Source organism: Dermacentor albipictus, chromosome 1 (genome assembly GCF_038994185.2).
Source record: "Dermacentor albipictus isolate Rhodes 1998 colony chromosome 1, USDA_Dalb.pri_finalv2, whole genome shotgun sequence".
Classification (NCBI taxonomy): domain Eukaryota; kingdom Metazoa; phylum Arthropoda; class Arachnida; order Ixodida; family Ixodidae; genus Dermacentor; species Dermacentor albipictus.
The window spans coordinates 383,570,342-383,582,826 of record NC_091821.1 but is presented as its reverse complement, the minus strand read 5'-3'; the positions used below and the strand labels follow the sequence as shown (position 1 = coordinate 383,582,826).

The 12,485-nt window shown below is 46.3% G+C and overlaps 1 protein-coding gene across 4 annotated transcripts in view; it reads left to right on the top strand.

The window, feature by feature from the left end:
- The window catches only part of LOC135900324 (kin of IRRE-like protein 3), a 636,778-nt gene that overhangs the window by 309,038 nt on the left and 315,255 nt on the right, over positions 1-12,485 (top strand). The window lies entirely within an intron of this gene.

The window sequence follows — 12,485 nt, the reverse complement described above, 5'->3', positions numbered from 1 at the left end:
CTGTGTGCTCACGTGTTTGTATTAAGCTTTTACAAGGGAGTTACAGCATGTACGTCACTAAGCACTGTGATATTTTTAAAGAACTGCTTTGTTGGTTTTACACCTGTGAGTAATAGTACTCGGGTGGCACTAGTCATGTGTAGGTACACAGGGACCATTTGTATATATTATGCTCATGTAAAGCAGTTACAAAGTGTATGTCACTAATCACTGTGATATTTGTTGAAGAATTGCTGTGATGGTTTTACACATGTGAATAATAGTGGTCAGGACACAGTACTTGCGATGTATAGTTGAATTTATACAGTGCCAAGACATGGGCTGTATACGTACCAAAAGAAATGTATGTCATTATATTGTTGTGATCATTACTGTTTGGATTTTATTAAACTCTAATAACGTTTTTTCTTGTATCTATTGAGGTATGGCAATTTGTCATGCAACCAAACTGAGGACCTGAACTTGTGCATACAAATAAACAGCTAGTTTAAGAGTATACTGCTCATATTCTGCGAAACCAGTTTAACAAATCTTGTACTACAATGCTGAAAAAATGACAGAGCTGACAGGGATGTACAGAAAGAGTTCTGCACTGGCTGAAGGACTGCCCCACACTGGAGTTGGTAATGTCGCGTTTATTGGAGTAGAACAGTAAGTGCACTTCTATTAAAAATGTGACAGTCAATGCAGAGACATAAGGCAGACGAGCAGATGTGGCACATTTTTTTCAGGGCCCTCCATGCCTACTACTGCATTTCTAGTCTTCCTGTGCTCTTCGTATAAGCCCCTGTTCAGCCAAGGTTTTTACTCCATGACGGTTGTTCTACTGGGTTCGTAGCAATATTGAAGAAAAAAATGCAATGGTTTTCAAGAACTTTCGATGCCCCGACACAGTAACTTCAAGGACCTCGTGCAATTTTTTTAGTAGTTTGTACAGGCAATAACTTGTTCAACAAAATCGTTAACTTTAATGTAAACAAAAGAATACAAAACAAATCGCATTTCACTGATTTCAAACATTTGAAAGACTGTTAATTTGCCTTTCACCACCCATCACTAAACGCACACAAGGAAGCATTTCAAGAAATTGCTCAAAGTTTTTCTGCAATAGCACAATTAACTACTTGGACCTGCAACATTTGCAGTTTTTGAATACTGTTTGGTTTGACAGTGTATGTGATATCATCTGTTGCCTCAGCTTTTCACCATCAAATAAGCAATAATCATTTATAAATTCCTTTTATTGTGTCTGTAGCTCTCGATTTACTCATCACGGCCTTTCTTTGAATGCCTCTACTGTTGAGCTTCCTGCTTCTGCTCCTCCAAGTACATTTGTCGCCGGTTCCATGTGCCTAAAACTGGTATCTGCTGCTCCTTTGTAATTTCAACTTTAAGGATGTCGCTTTCCTTCTATTACCTCCACAGACAATTCTCTGTGACATGCGAAGAGTGTCACAGAAAGGGGAAAAAAAACGCTTGGCAATGTCTGCTAAGTCTAGCCAAGTGTACAAATTTAAGGACTTTCCAGTACTTCTAAAAATTCCAGGGTTTTCAATGCCTTGAATATGGCATTTTAGAAATAAGGGGTTTTCAAGGATCGCTACAAACCCTGGATTCCAGCACCTAAATAATTTTACAAGCTTATTTTGGCATTGAGTTCGGAAATTCATGCTTTTTAGCTAATGCTGCACTATCTCTGTGCATTGAAGCCACGAGAGCGCAACTATTTTGGAGTAAAGAAAAATACTGAATGCTTTTAATACCACTCTTTTTCTATGGAGCTTCGTATTGCCTAGTTAAGTTTACGAATGTGCCTGGTTTTGGTGGGCGTTTCTTCGACATTTTCTTTGAGAAGTAGATGACTAACCCCCGTATTCAGAAATGTATCTTAATACAAAGCTCATGCTTGACTTTATATAAACGACGCCTGATGCGAACGTCCCCTAGACGCTCACTGCCTTTCTTTTGGTGCATTCACGACTTGCGTCATTTAGATCAAGTCAAGCATGGGCTTCAAGTTATGATGCATTTCTGAATATGGGGGTAAGCGTGCGCAATTCCGGGCAACGCATTGTGCCATTGACATTGAGAGGAAACGGGGAAAACAAAGTTAACGCCCTATGCACCTAAACTTTCGCGTACCTGTGGTATGCGTGTATCGTGGAAGAAGAAACAGCGCAAACACCAGGACGAAAAAAATCATCAACCACACCAGCGCTTCGTGGTGTGGTCCATGTTTTTGCGTCGTGCTTGTGTTGCGCTCTTTTTTCTAAAATGCTCAACCAACTAGCCGGCAAGTCCATCCTGTGCATATATATTGAACACACGTATGAATACACGAACGTGAACACACGAAGCTTTTAGAACGAGCACTGCCACAGGATACGAGCAGTGCACGCGTAACAAGTGGTCACATTAGTCATTTAAACATGCGTGCCAATGCATGTGACGCGGCTATCGGCATAAGCAGTCTCCAAATGCTGGAATGCATGCTTTTCAAAACGCTAACGATCCGCTGCTAATGCAGGACAACAGCTCACAACGGACTGAACCAAACTCTAAACTAATGCACTTGAAAAGAACGCCTACACGGCAGCGTGAGGCACGTCGAAATGCCTGGTACTGGCGTCGCAGTTGACCACATACGAATGGAACTGGCGGAAAAAAATAAACAGAAATGCTCACCAGTATAAGCGCGACTTAAATTCACATACGTGGATGGTTTGCACGATACTTTGTATCCGTGTATTTTCGGAGAACATATAATGCATGGACTGGAAAAGCACTCGATCGTGCGCTGAACGGCACATTTGTTATTTTTCTGGGGTGACGACAAGCCGTTAATAGTTCTCACGTCGTCGTCTACGTTGTATTCCTTCGTTAGTCGTAGCAAGGAATGGAAATGATGCAAACGCAAACGTATTTCAGTACACAACAGCACAGCACACTGCAGAGAAACTCAACCCACCGCAGCCGATTCCTCAAATACATTTGTTATATATATAACCTCTAAAAGAACACGACTCAGTGTGGTGGTTCTGTGGTGTAATGGTTAGGATGTGTGCTTTGAATTGTATAAATGCGAGTGTACGCGGGTTCGAATCCACGTGATGTATAGAGCAATGTCGTTCTTCATAAGAATGTGATGCCCTTGACTATCATGTTCTAATTAGATTATGTGACTCCTGAGTGTGAAATTTGCGGGGATATTTGCGGATTAAATCTCCGTTAGCTTTTTTTTTCTCCGCAGTGGCGTTCGGGACGCATACGCATAGGCCGATTCCGAGCAGTCAGGCCTCATGGTAGGCAGCAAATAGCCAGGAAAAATGACTTCAAAATCCTGCATAACGTTGCTCACGCCTATTCTGAAGGCCGCTTGGAATTGGGCCACTGACTCTGAGGAGCCGCCTTGGGAAGGTATATCAGCGGCCCTAATTTGATCTGATTTCCTGCCTGCATGCGTGGCCAGGACTTCGCTACGAGGGTATTGGGAAGAGTACTAGCACTCTGTTTGGGGGAGTAGAAGTACTCGGTCTGGTGGAGTGCCATTACCCCTGCGGTGAGAGTATTAGCACTCTGCGGAAGAGTACTAGCACTCCCTGTGGGAAGAGTATTATCACTCTGCGGGAGAGTACTAGCAATCCCTTGCGGTGGAGTAACAAAACTCTGTCAACAGGAGTTGACCTACTCTCTCTCAAAGAGGGTCGATCTACTCTCGAAAAGAGAGTGAAATATGGGACAAGCCGCTACTCCCTCAAAGGGAGTGCCCGGCACTCTCTTAGTTTTTAGAGTGTGGCTGCTGATTCGAAGGAGGAGGAGGACGAGAAGGAGGGCAGCGGGGTGAAGTTTGAGGCAGTGAATGCCTCGGGCGCCACAAAACGGATGAGTACCCCATACGTCACGGTATGTGACAACACGCCCGTGATCTATTAAATTTGCCTTAACTTCCTTTCACGGGTCTTACGTTTACTCATCCTGTTCTTTTTTGTCTGTCGGCTTCATTCCAAACTTCGGAGGGTGTGAAAGTGCAAAATGCGGTTTCAGGATGGAGGGATCCTCGGTCACGTCGCACCAGATTGAAGACACAGGGTCCAATATAACGTGGCTCGTTATAAAAAGAAACCAGAGCTAATTACTTTCAGCGCTCCTCTGAAGCTTAGAACTTGTACTGCTTGTTTGTAGGCCTTGAATAACTAAATGGTAGTGAAAAACAGAACATGAAATAACAACGCTATTTGCGTCACAGCACGCACATCGTCTGCCTATTATCAAAGAGACAGAAGAGTCAGGGGAGTGGAGCCAGGTCAAGCAGGCGCACGTGCAATTTGGTAAAATTATTAGATGATAATTTCAGAGCCTGCTGTTAAGCGGACGGCATTTTGTGAACCTTGAACAGCGTCTGCTTGGAGCTCGAACCAGGTTGACCATCGGAGAAGGTTCAGCAGGAAGACGAGTCGATGTAAAGACAAATAACAGAAGTTTAATACATCGTTACGGGTGCACGGTGCGCTCCAATACAAAAAATGCAAAAACGTTCAGCATGCGTGCACTTGAACGCAAGGCCAGAGAAGATGCGACCCATGTGACGGCTCGCTGACTTTTTTATATGCTCCACCATCCGGGCATCCTCATTCTGTGCTGCTTTCTGACAGAGGACACGCCTCGTCAGGACACGTCGGGTCAACCTACACAGAGGGGCATGGGAGTGAAACCACTCGTTGGCGTATAGGGATTGTACGTAGGACACGTCAGGTCAACCCACACGGAGTAGGTTGACCTGCGGAATGCCATGGGAGGGAAACCACTCCTTGGCTTAGAGGGATTGTACGTACGACACGTAAGTTCAACCCACACGGAGGGCGTACCCGCCGTGGTTGCTCAGTGGCTATGGTGTTGGGCTGCTGAGCACGAGGTCGCGGTATCGAATCCCGGCCACGGCGGCCGCATTTCGATGGGGATGTGATGCGAAAACACCCGTGTGCTTAGATTTAGGTGCACGTTAAGAACCCCAGGTGGTCGAAATTTCCGGAGTCCTCCACTACGGCGTGCCTCATAATAAGAAAGTGGTTTTGGCAGGTAAAACCCGATAATTTAATTTTCACACGGAGGGCCATAGGAGGGAAACCACTCCTTGGCGTAGAGGGATTGCACGTAGGACACGTCCGGTCAACCCACACAGAGGGGCATGTGAAGGAAACCACTCCTTGGCATAGAGGGATTTGCGTAGGACACGTCAGGTCAACCAACACGTAGGGCAATGGAAGGGAAACCACTCCTTGGCGTAGAGGGATTGTACGTAGGACACGTCAGGTCAACCCACACGGAGGGCAATGGGAGGGAAAGCACTCCTTGGCGTAGAGGAATTGTATGTAGGACACGTAAGCTCTCGCCTGCGTTCTAACTGCGACTCGGTAAGGCCAAATCGAAACGCACCGATCGACTCAAGGCGCTCGCTTAATTGCCCGCGAGGAGTTCACAACTCGAAAGACCGCTTAGCTGCGTTTAGTTGGACAGTAATGGTTTTTATTGTTATACACTCATGACGTGACACCACCTCTTTCCCTTTTGCTGCGCCGTCACGTGCCCAATTACGCATGCACTAGGCACAACTTTTACTCAGCCAGAACCGTGAAGTCACCCTGGAGTCGGGGAAACATGCGCTTCTCGAACCCGGGAGGCCCAGGTTGCATCCCACCCAGACCGTAATTTACCAAATTTTCTTATCAAAGCCGTTGATTTACTTTGCGCACAGGAACTTCCCTGAAATATGTGACGTGAATCCGAGCATTTATTATGTGTTTTTTACTCTTTGCGCTGTCGGCCACTATTGGTAAGATCGCTCTTTGGCGATCGTACCAAAACGCCCGATTACGGTAGTACTGATCGTAATGGGGCATATAATCTTTTCGCTTTAAAAGAAATGAAAGCGAAATTTCATTATATTAAGGGTGTGGAAAGAGAGTGCTAGGTAAACTTGGGTAAAGCTAAGTGCAGCTGGTCGATTTTTTTTTTTTTTGGAAACGGCACATAGCAGAAACCGCGCAGTCGCTGCGTCGAGAATATATATTACAGCAAACGTACGGGATCTGAGAAAATAGGGAGTAGCGTCAATTCCTTGGGTAGGAGAGTTACGCGTATTCTAGATTCCTAGTCCCAAAGCCAGCTCTGCTCTCAAATGCACTGCGTTTACTACTTGGTTTGCAGAGAACGCACCGCTTTGGGAAGGTCGAGAACGTTTAAATATGGAGTTAATTAAAAACCAGAACTGGAATCTAGAAAAATAAAGCCACTAACCCCTCCCCCCCCCCCTTTTTTTTATGTCTGTATAAAGCAGTCTAACGAAAGCTTTTTATACCTAACTTCTCTTAGCGCTAAAGAAAGAACGACCGTCGTGAAATAAGAAAAGGAAATGCGGCACGCTCATGCAATATCTTCCAGTTCATTTTTTATTCAGAGAAAGGTGCGAACGTTTAAAAACTTACGGAAGGCATGACTTAGTACAGTACAGCTTATGCAGATACCGTAAGGGAAGAGCGAAAAGAAAAGAAGAATTTCGTCAAGCGGGAAACAACAAAAAAATAACGTATATAAGTGTGATTATGGCGATGCATGCCTTACCTTAACTTATACATATATACCTAACCTGAAGCGACGCATGTCACAGATAATCAATTTATTGTGAAAGCTCTCTAAAAGTGGTTTTCCCGCAAGTCCTCTCTGAAATGCTCAGGTTACACACTCGCCAAACAATATTAAAAAATGTGTCTAACTGGCGCAACCGTCGCGTTCTTGCTTTCGTGCCTACGTGCTCTAAGCGTCGCTTTCTCAATCAATTGTCGTGTTGTTAACTTGTAAGCTAATGGGAAAGTTAGCGCTATACGAGTGATGGGAGGACTTGCCGGTATTTCCATTGTGCGCCAAAATTAAAGGAAATGCTATACTAGAAAGTGCTTTTGCAACGCGAAGAAATCTTCAGTTTAGCAAAAAATTACTATCGCATGCTTTCGCCACGATTCGCATTCTCTCAACTCGATTGAAGACAAATAATTCACAGGGCACTTAGTTGTTCCTGCGTGGATAAATGCGCGAGCATTGCGACCCCCACCCGATGCTATATGCTCATTCAGTCGTCACAATTGAGCTTCGCCTTAATTAACACCAAAGGTGGTAGGTTCAACTCGCACCAAAGGTTGAGGGCTCGTGGACTTTTTGGACCATCGTGCCGTCACGCCAACGCCGACAACTACGCCGGAACTTCCGCCTCATGAGCCATATAATGCTTTCTCATGAATAATCTTGTGCATGTACATGCACAACTGATGTATTTTGTTGATATTCATTGGTTGATAGCCACTAAATGAAATTCGGTTTGCGTACTATTATTATTATTATTATTTGTTTTGAACACATATATACAATTAACAGGAAAGGGAAAGCGAGGAGCAGGCTGTCAACTGCCACCGAAAGGGGCACAACGCCTGCCTACTCTTCAGAAGGGAGGTGACAGCAACAAAGAAATGCAAGATAGGAAGGAGGGGAGGAAAGTGGAAAGGAAGAGCAACAGAGCAAATCTAAAGAATAAAGTAGAACACACAATACAGATCATACATAGTAGGGCCGGTCACCTAAGGTCACGCTACTACAAAATGTTGAATAGAATCGTTTCGACGCTACAAACGTGGACCTAAGTTAGTTAACTCTAGAAAAGTAAGTAGAGCACGATGAGCCTGATCACGTTTAGACGCACAACCACTGGAGTACCAACATTCGTCGAGTGTCGTACACCGCAGGCCAAGGAGATGATAGTCTCTCGCATAAAGAAAGCGGCAAAAACCCACGGTCGTTTATGCTCTTTATGAATTTCCAACGTTGCATCAGAGGTGCTCAAGTTCAGTTCTAGAAAAGAGAAAACACTGTCGAATGGGACGTTACATCAGAGGTGCTCAAGTTCACTTCTAGAAAAGTGAGAACACAGTCAAATGGGTTGGCGATGACGCCAACGTGGAGCGGTTACTGCAACTCCATAATGCCGGCGCACGTTATAGAACCAAACAACGTCGACAAACCGCGAACTTAGAAGCTAGTAGAGAACGGCAGCGAAGAAGGAGACTCGCGGCGCGCATTTTAATATGTCGATCATCGCTGTGGACGAGCGTCCGGCTAGCGCGGCGTATTCCTTTAATCCCGCTATCCTGCGGGACCACGCTTCCTCGGGCCATCTGAGCATACACCGGCGGTTCGTCTATATGGGCCCTACGTGCTCCAGCTGCAAATTCGCCGGGCCGCGCGAGGCGACGATCGCCCCACATGGCCAACGGCCGGCAGCGTGTGTTATCGCGGCCAGCTGACGACGGGCGCCGCCTACGTGACCGGTCGCTCGAATGGGAGAAGCCATCGCGCTGGACGTCCGCGCCGAGAACAGGCCCTTTGTTTTCATAGCGCGCACGGGACGTCACAGGCCTCTCCAGTAACGCGAACCGCGCGGTGACCGCATAGAGCCCCCGGGCCACTCGAGCGACGCTTCGAAAAGGGGTCTTCTTCAGCACAACATGTGGTGGCGATGATCTCAGCGAGGTAATGAGAAAAGCGCCATCTTTATTTATTTTTTTTTCCGCACGGACCAACACGTACGTGCGTAAGCAATATCCTGCCTCTTTCCAAGACGCTCAAACGAGTCTTCGACATTGTGAACTGCTGAGAAACAGAAACTTCGGTCATAAGAGACCGCTTTTATTCTTAGCGTTACTGTTTTGCGAAGAGCGGCTCAATTCCAGAAAATATTGTTGGCCTATTCGCAAGTTCACAGAAAAACAGTTATTGAGCATAACGTAAGTCTTCAGGTCACTTATGGGAGTCAGGTGCACATCTGTTGCCATGCTGACCCTAGTGACTATCGTGAGGATCCGGAGACTCGGAACGCTCGGCAGGCCGCTCTATCTGCCTGGAATGGCTACGTACTGCGTCTTTGCTGCATGACAGAATGCTACGCAGTGAAGGCGAAAGGCGTTAAAGGGAAGCTGAAACACTTTTCGGAAAAAATGAGTTGTCTGCGGCATTCTACAGTTTTGAGTCCCCTGAACACGAATATCTCGTTCAAAAAGGGCGGAAACAAGCGCAAGCGGCTGTTTTTTCACGAAAACGTGCACCAGCGCCTCAGGGTATCGCGCGAACGCCGCTGTTGCCCGTGATTGGTCGGAGCCGCTGTGACGTCAATGGCGGCAGTCGCCGGTCGGCGCCGCCGCATGCCGCCGTTTCAGAGCGTAGCACGCTGTTCTGTTCTGGCTTCATAGCTGAGTTGTAAGCATTATGGAACGTTCTCACTGTCTCGGACAGCTTGTATTTTCGCCGTACATGTTCGAACCGACAGCCGATACGGAAAACGATGGCGGCAACGGCGGCAACGACGATGTTGAGTGTGCCAAAAGCGAGAGTGATGTGTGCACCTTCTCGCGCGTTGGAAATCTTAGCTGTTACGTTTGCTTTTTTTTTTCATGTAGCTGCACGTTCCAACGACGGGAGAAAAAATGCGCTAAAGTGTCACTGGGAACTTGCTGCTGGAAGAATGCCGAAGCACTAACTTCTCATTAGATTGTAAACACGGGTGCAATTCCGCGATGTCAATCACCTTGCCGCTGCTTGTCTGAAGTCCCGTGGTTTTCTGAGCGTTGATACACGATCGCGAACACAAGTGCCGCATTTCAAAGCGCGCACATGCAGTGCTGCGAGGTACAGTCATGGAAGTTGCTTATCATACACATCCAGATCGAGATGGTCAGGGGGATTATATGTGCAATTTTCAGAATATGGTTCGACGACTTTGCGATTGTGGCTTGATCAAGAATCGGTATGCGCGCTCCATGCTAGTGTTGACATAAAGATATTAGGCAGTTTTAGCACCGCCGTGTGGTAAACATGATAACTGCAACCGTACGTCGAATGTCACTAGGCAAGCCTATACTCCATTTCATACCTCAGGTGCAACGCTGTGGGAGCTACGCACGAAGTCCGGTTACCAAAATTTATTACTGCGCGCGTTTCCGTCTATGGTTCGCAGCGTGCCAGCGGCGTTAATTTCTCGCGTGAGCATGCACGTGAAGCTGCCGCGACGGGCTGCAATTAAAGAATGCCGAAAAGAAAATTGATTTAAAAGAACGTGTTAGCAGCCGTATAAGTACACGGATTGTTTCTATGGGTAAATTCCTTTTTTTTTCAGAACTGAGCTTATATATGAAAAGTTTTCTCAAAAATCGGGTCAAGAAACACCGAACTTTTTCTAAGTGCGAACGCAGCCACTGCAAGAAGTATCTCAAGCCTCCACAGCGTTGCACCTGATGTATGAAACTGAGTATAGCAATGCTAGCAACAACGCTTTTCCGCATTTGTCGTAAGGCTATCCGGCTATCGCGGAAATGGTCCGAGCACAGCACAGTTGATTTCGTCGGCACGAACTTATCTATATATCCTCACCGCACTGCGCTGCAAGCTTCTTGTCCTTCGCGAACCTGTGAAACACCACATCGTCTCGCCCGCGTGTGTTCGCGCAGCCGAATGCTGCACAGAACGAGGGCATGTTGGGCGCCCTTGGCTGTAGGCACTCACGCAGCACAGAAGGAAAGAACAGTTTACGAAAATCGCAAAACAAACGTGAGCGGCGGCGGCGCCAAATCTCTAGTAGCGTCGTTCAGTAAAGCGCAGGACGGAAAGAGGCATGCCAGCGCATGCCAGCACGCCGGTCCGGCAGCTCGGTCCCCGCCAGTGACGTCATTCTCGCCGGTTCTCTCCTCTGGCAACCACCTCACCCGGCGCTCCGGGAAGCGATGGGGGCGTGTCCACGGGGGTGATTTAGAAAGCGATTTCCGCCCCTTATATTAACAAAACGAAGAAAAAAAGTTCGGAAGCGTAAATTATTAGGTCTGTTCTTCCCAATCCCAGCAATTCATGGAAATTGAAAACCGTTTCAGCTTCCCTTTAAGAGGAAGCTTTAGCTCGCATGCTCCTGTCTAAATACATGAAAAAGGAGAATTCTTTTTTCTCGACAACCAGTGCACCAAACGTGACGATGATTGCTGCATCAAAAAAAAAAAACCTAAAATCTAGTGACCGTTGGTTCCCAAATTTTGGTTTATGACGTCAATTTTTCGTTAAATATTGGCAAAAATAGAAAAATTTCAGAAACAAAACTATCAAGTTTACAATTCTGTAACTCAGCAAGGAAAATTGACAGCACAATTCTCTCAATTGCACATTATAGTAGACTTAAAGCGGACAAAATTAATATGTTACAAATGAATCTGAAAAATTTCAGTGATATGGAAATACAGCTTTTGCATACCCTTGTGGACAGCGTAACTAATTCACGTAAGATATAAATTGACATATCTAATTTGTCCGCTTTGAATGATCTAATTGATGCCGTTTACATAACCGCGATATCTGTTCTTGATGCAGAGCTATCGACTTGTAAACTTAGTGCTTTTATTTATTTCGAACTTTCAAATTTTTCAAAATCCTCTTAACGAAATCAGACCATAAATAGAAATTCTCCTTCCCACAGTCACTAGAATTTAACTTTTTTTCTCAAATGCAACAAATTTCATTAAAATCCTTCCAAGAGTTATTTCATAAAAAACGTTTTCGCGTTTTACATATATTTGAATAGGCCAGTGGAGTTGGGCCCGAGCTAAAGCTTCCTCCTAAATTTTATTTTATTGCGAACTAGAACCATCATCTTGGAAAGAGGCTTAATGACAACTAGTGGAGGTGCTTTGCGTTCATGTATCGGACGCCCCCACAAAGCCGTGATCCAAGCCCGGACCGCAAAGACAAAACCTACGTCGTCACGGATCATCGAGCAAGTCTCCTACTGCAACAGCTACCCACGGAACACGGACTTCTACCTGAGACGGCCAAGAAGATCGTGGCAAAGACAACCCCAATGGCTGCCCCCAGTGTTCCCCGCTATCCTGCAACAACCTCAGGACCCACCGACTTTCCATGGAGCAGAGAATGAAGAGTGAAGACCCGGAATCCTGGCTGGAGACCTACGAACGAATCGCGACTTTCAACAACAGGGACTCCGACGACAAGCTGCGGCATGTATACGTCGCCTTAAAAGACGCCGCCACAACGTGGTTTGAGAACCGGCAGTCGACCTTGACAACATGGGACCTGTTCCGCAGCGGCTTCCTGCAGACATTTACAAGCGTCGTACGCAGAGAACGAGCCCAAGCTCTACTATACTCCCGAGTGCAGCTACCTAATGAGAGCGTTGCCATCTTTACGGAAGAAGTTAGCCGTCTGTTCCGCCGCGCCAACCCGGGAATGCCCGAGGAGAAGAAAGTCCCCTGCTCATGCATGGTGTAAAGGAAGAACTTTTCGGCAGAATGATACGAAGCCCATCGAAGACCGTCGACGAGTTTTTTCGGAGGCCACTAGCATCGAGAAGAGACTGGAAATGCGGAACCGGCAATTCAACCGCCACACGA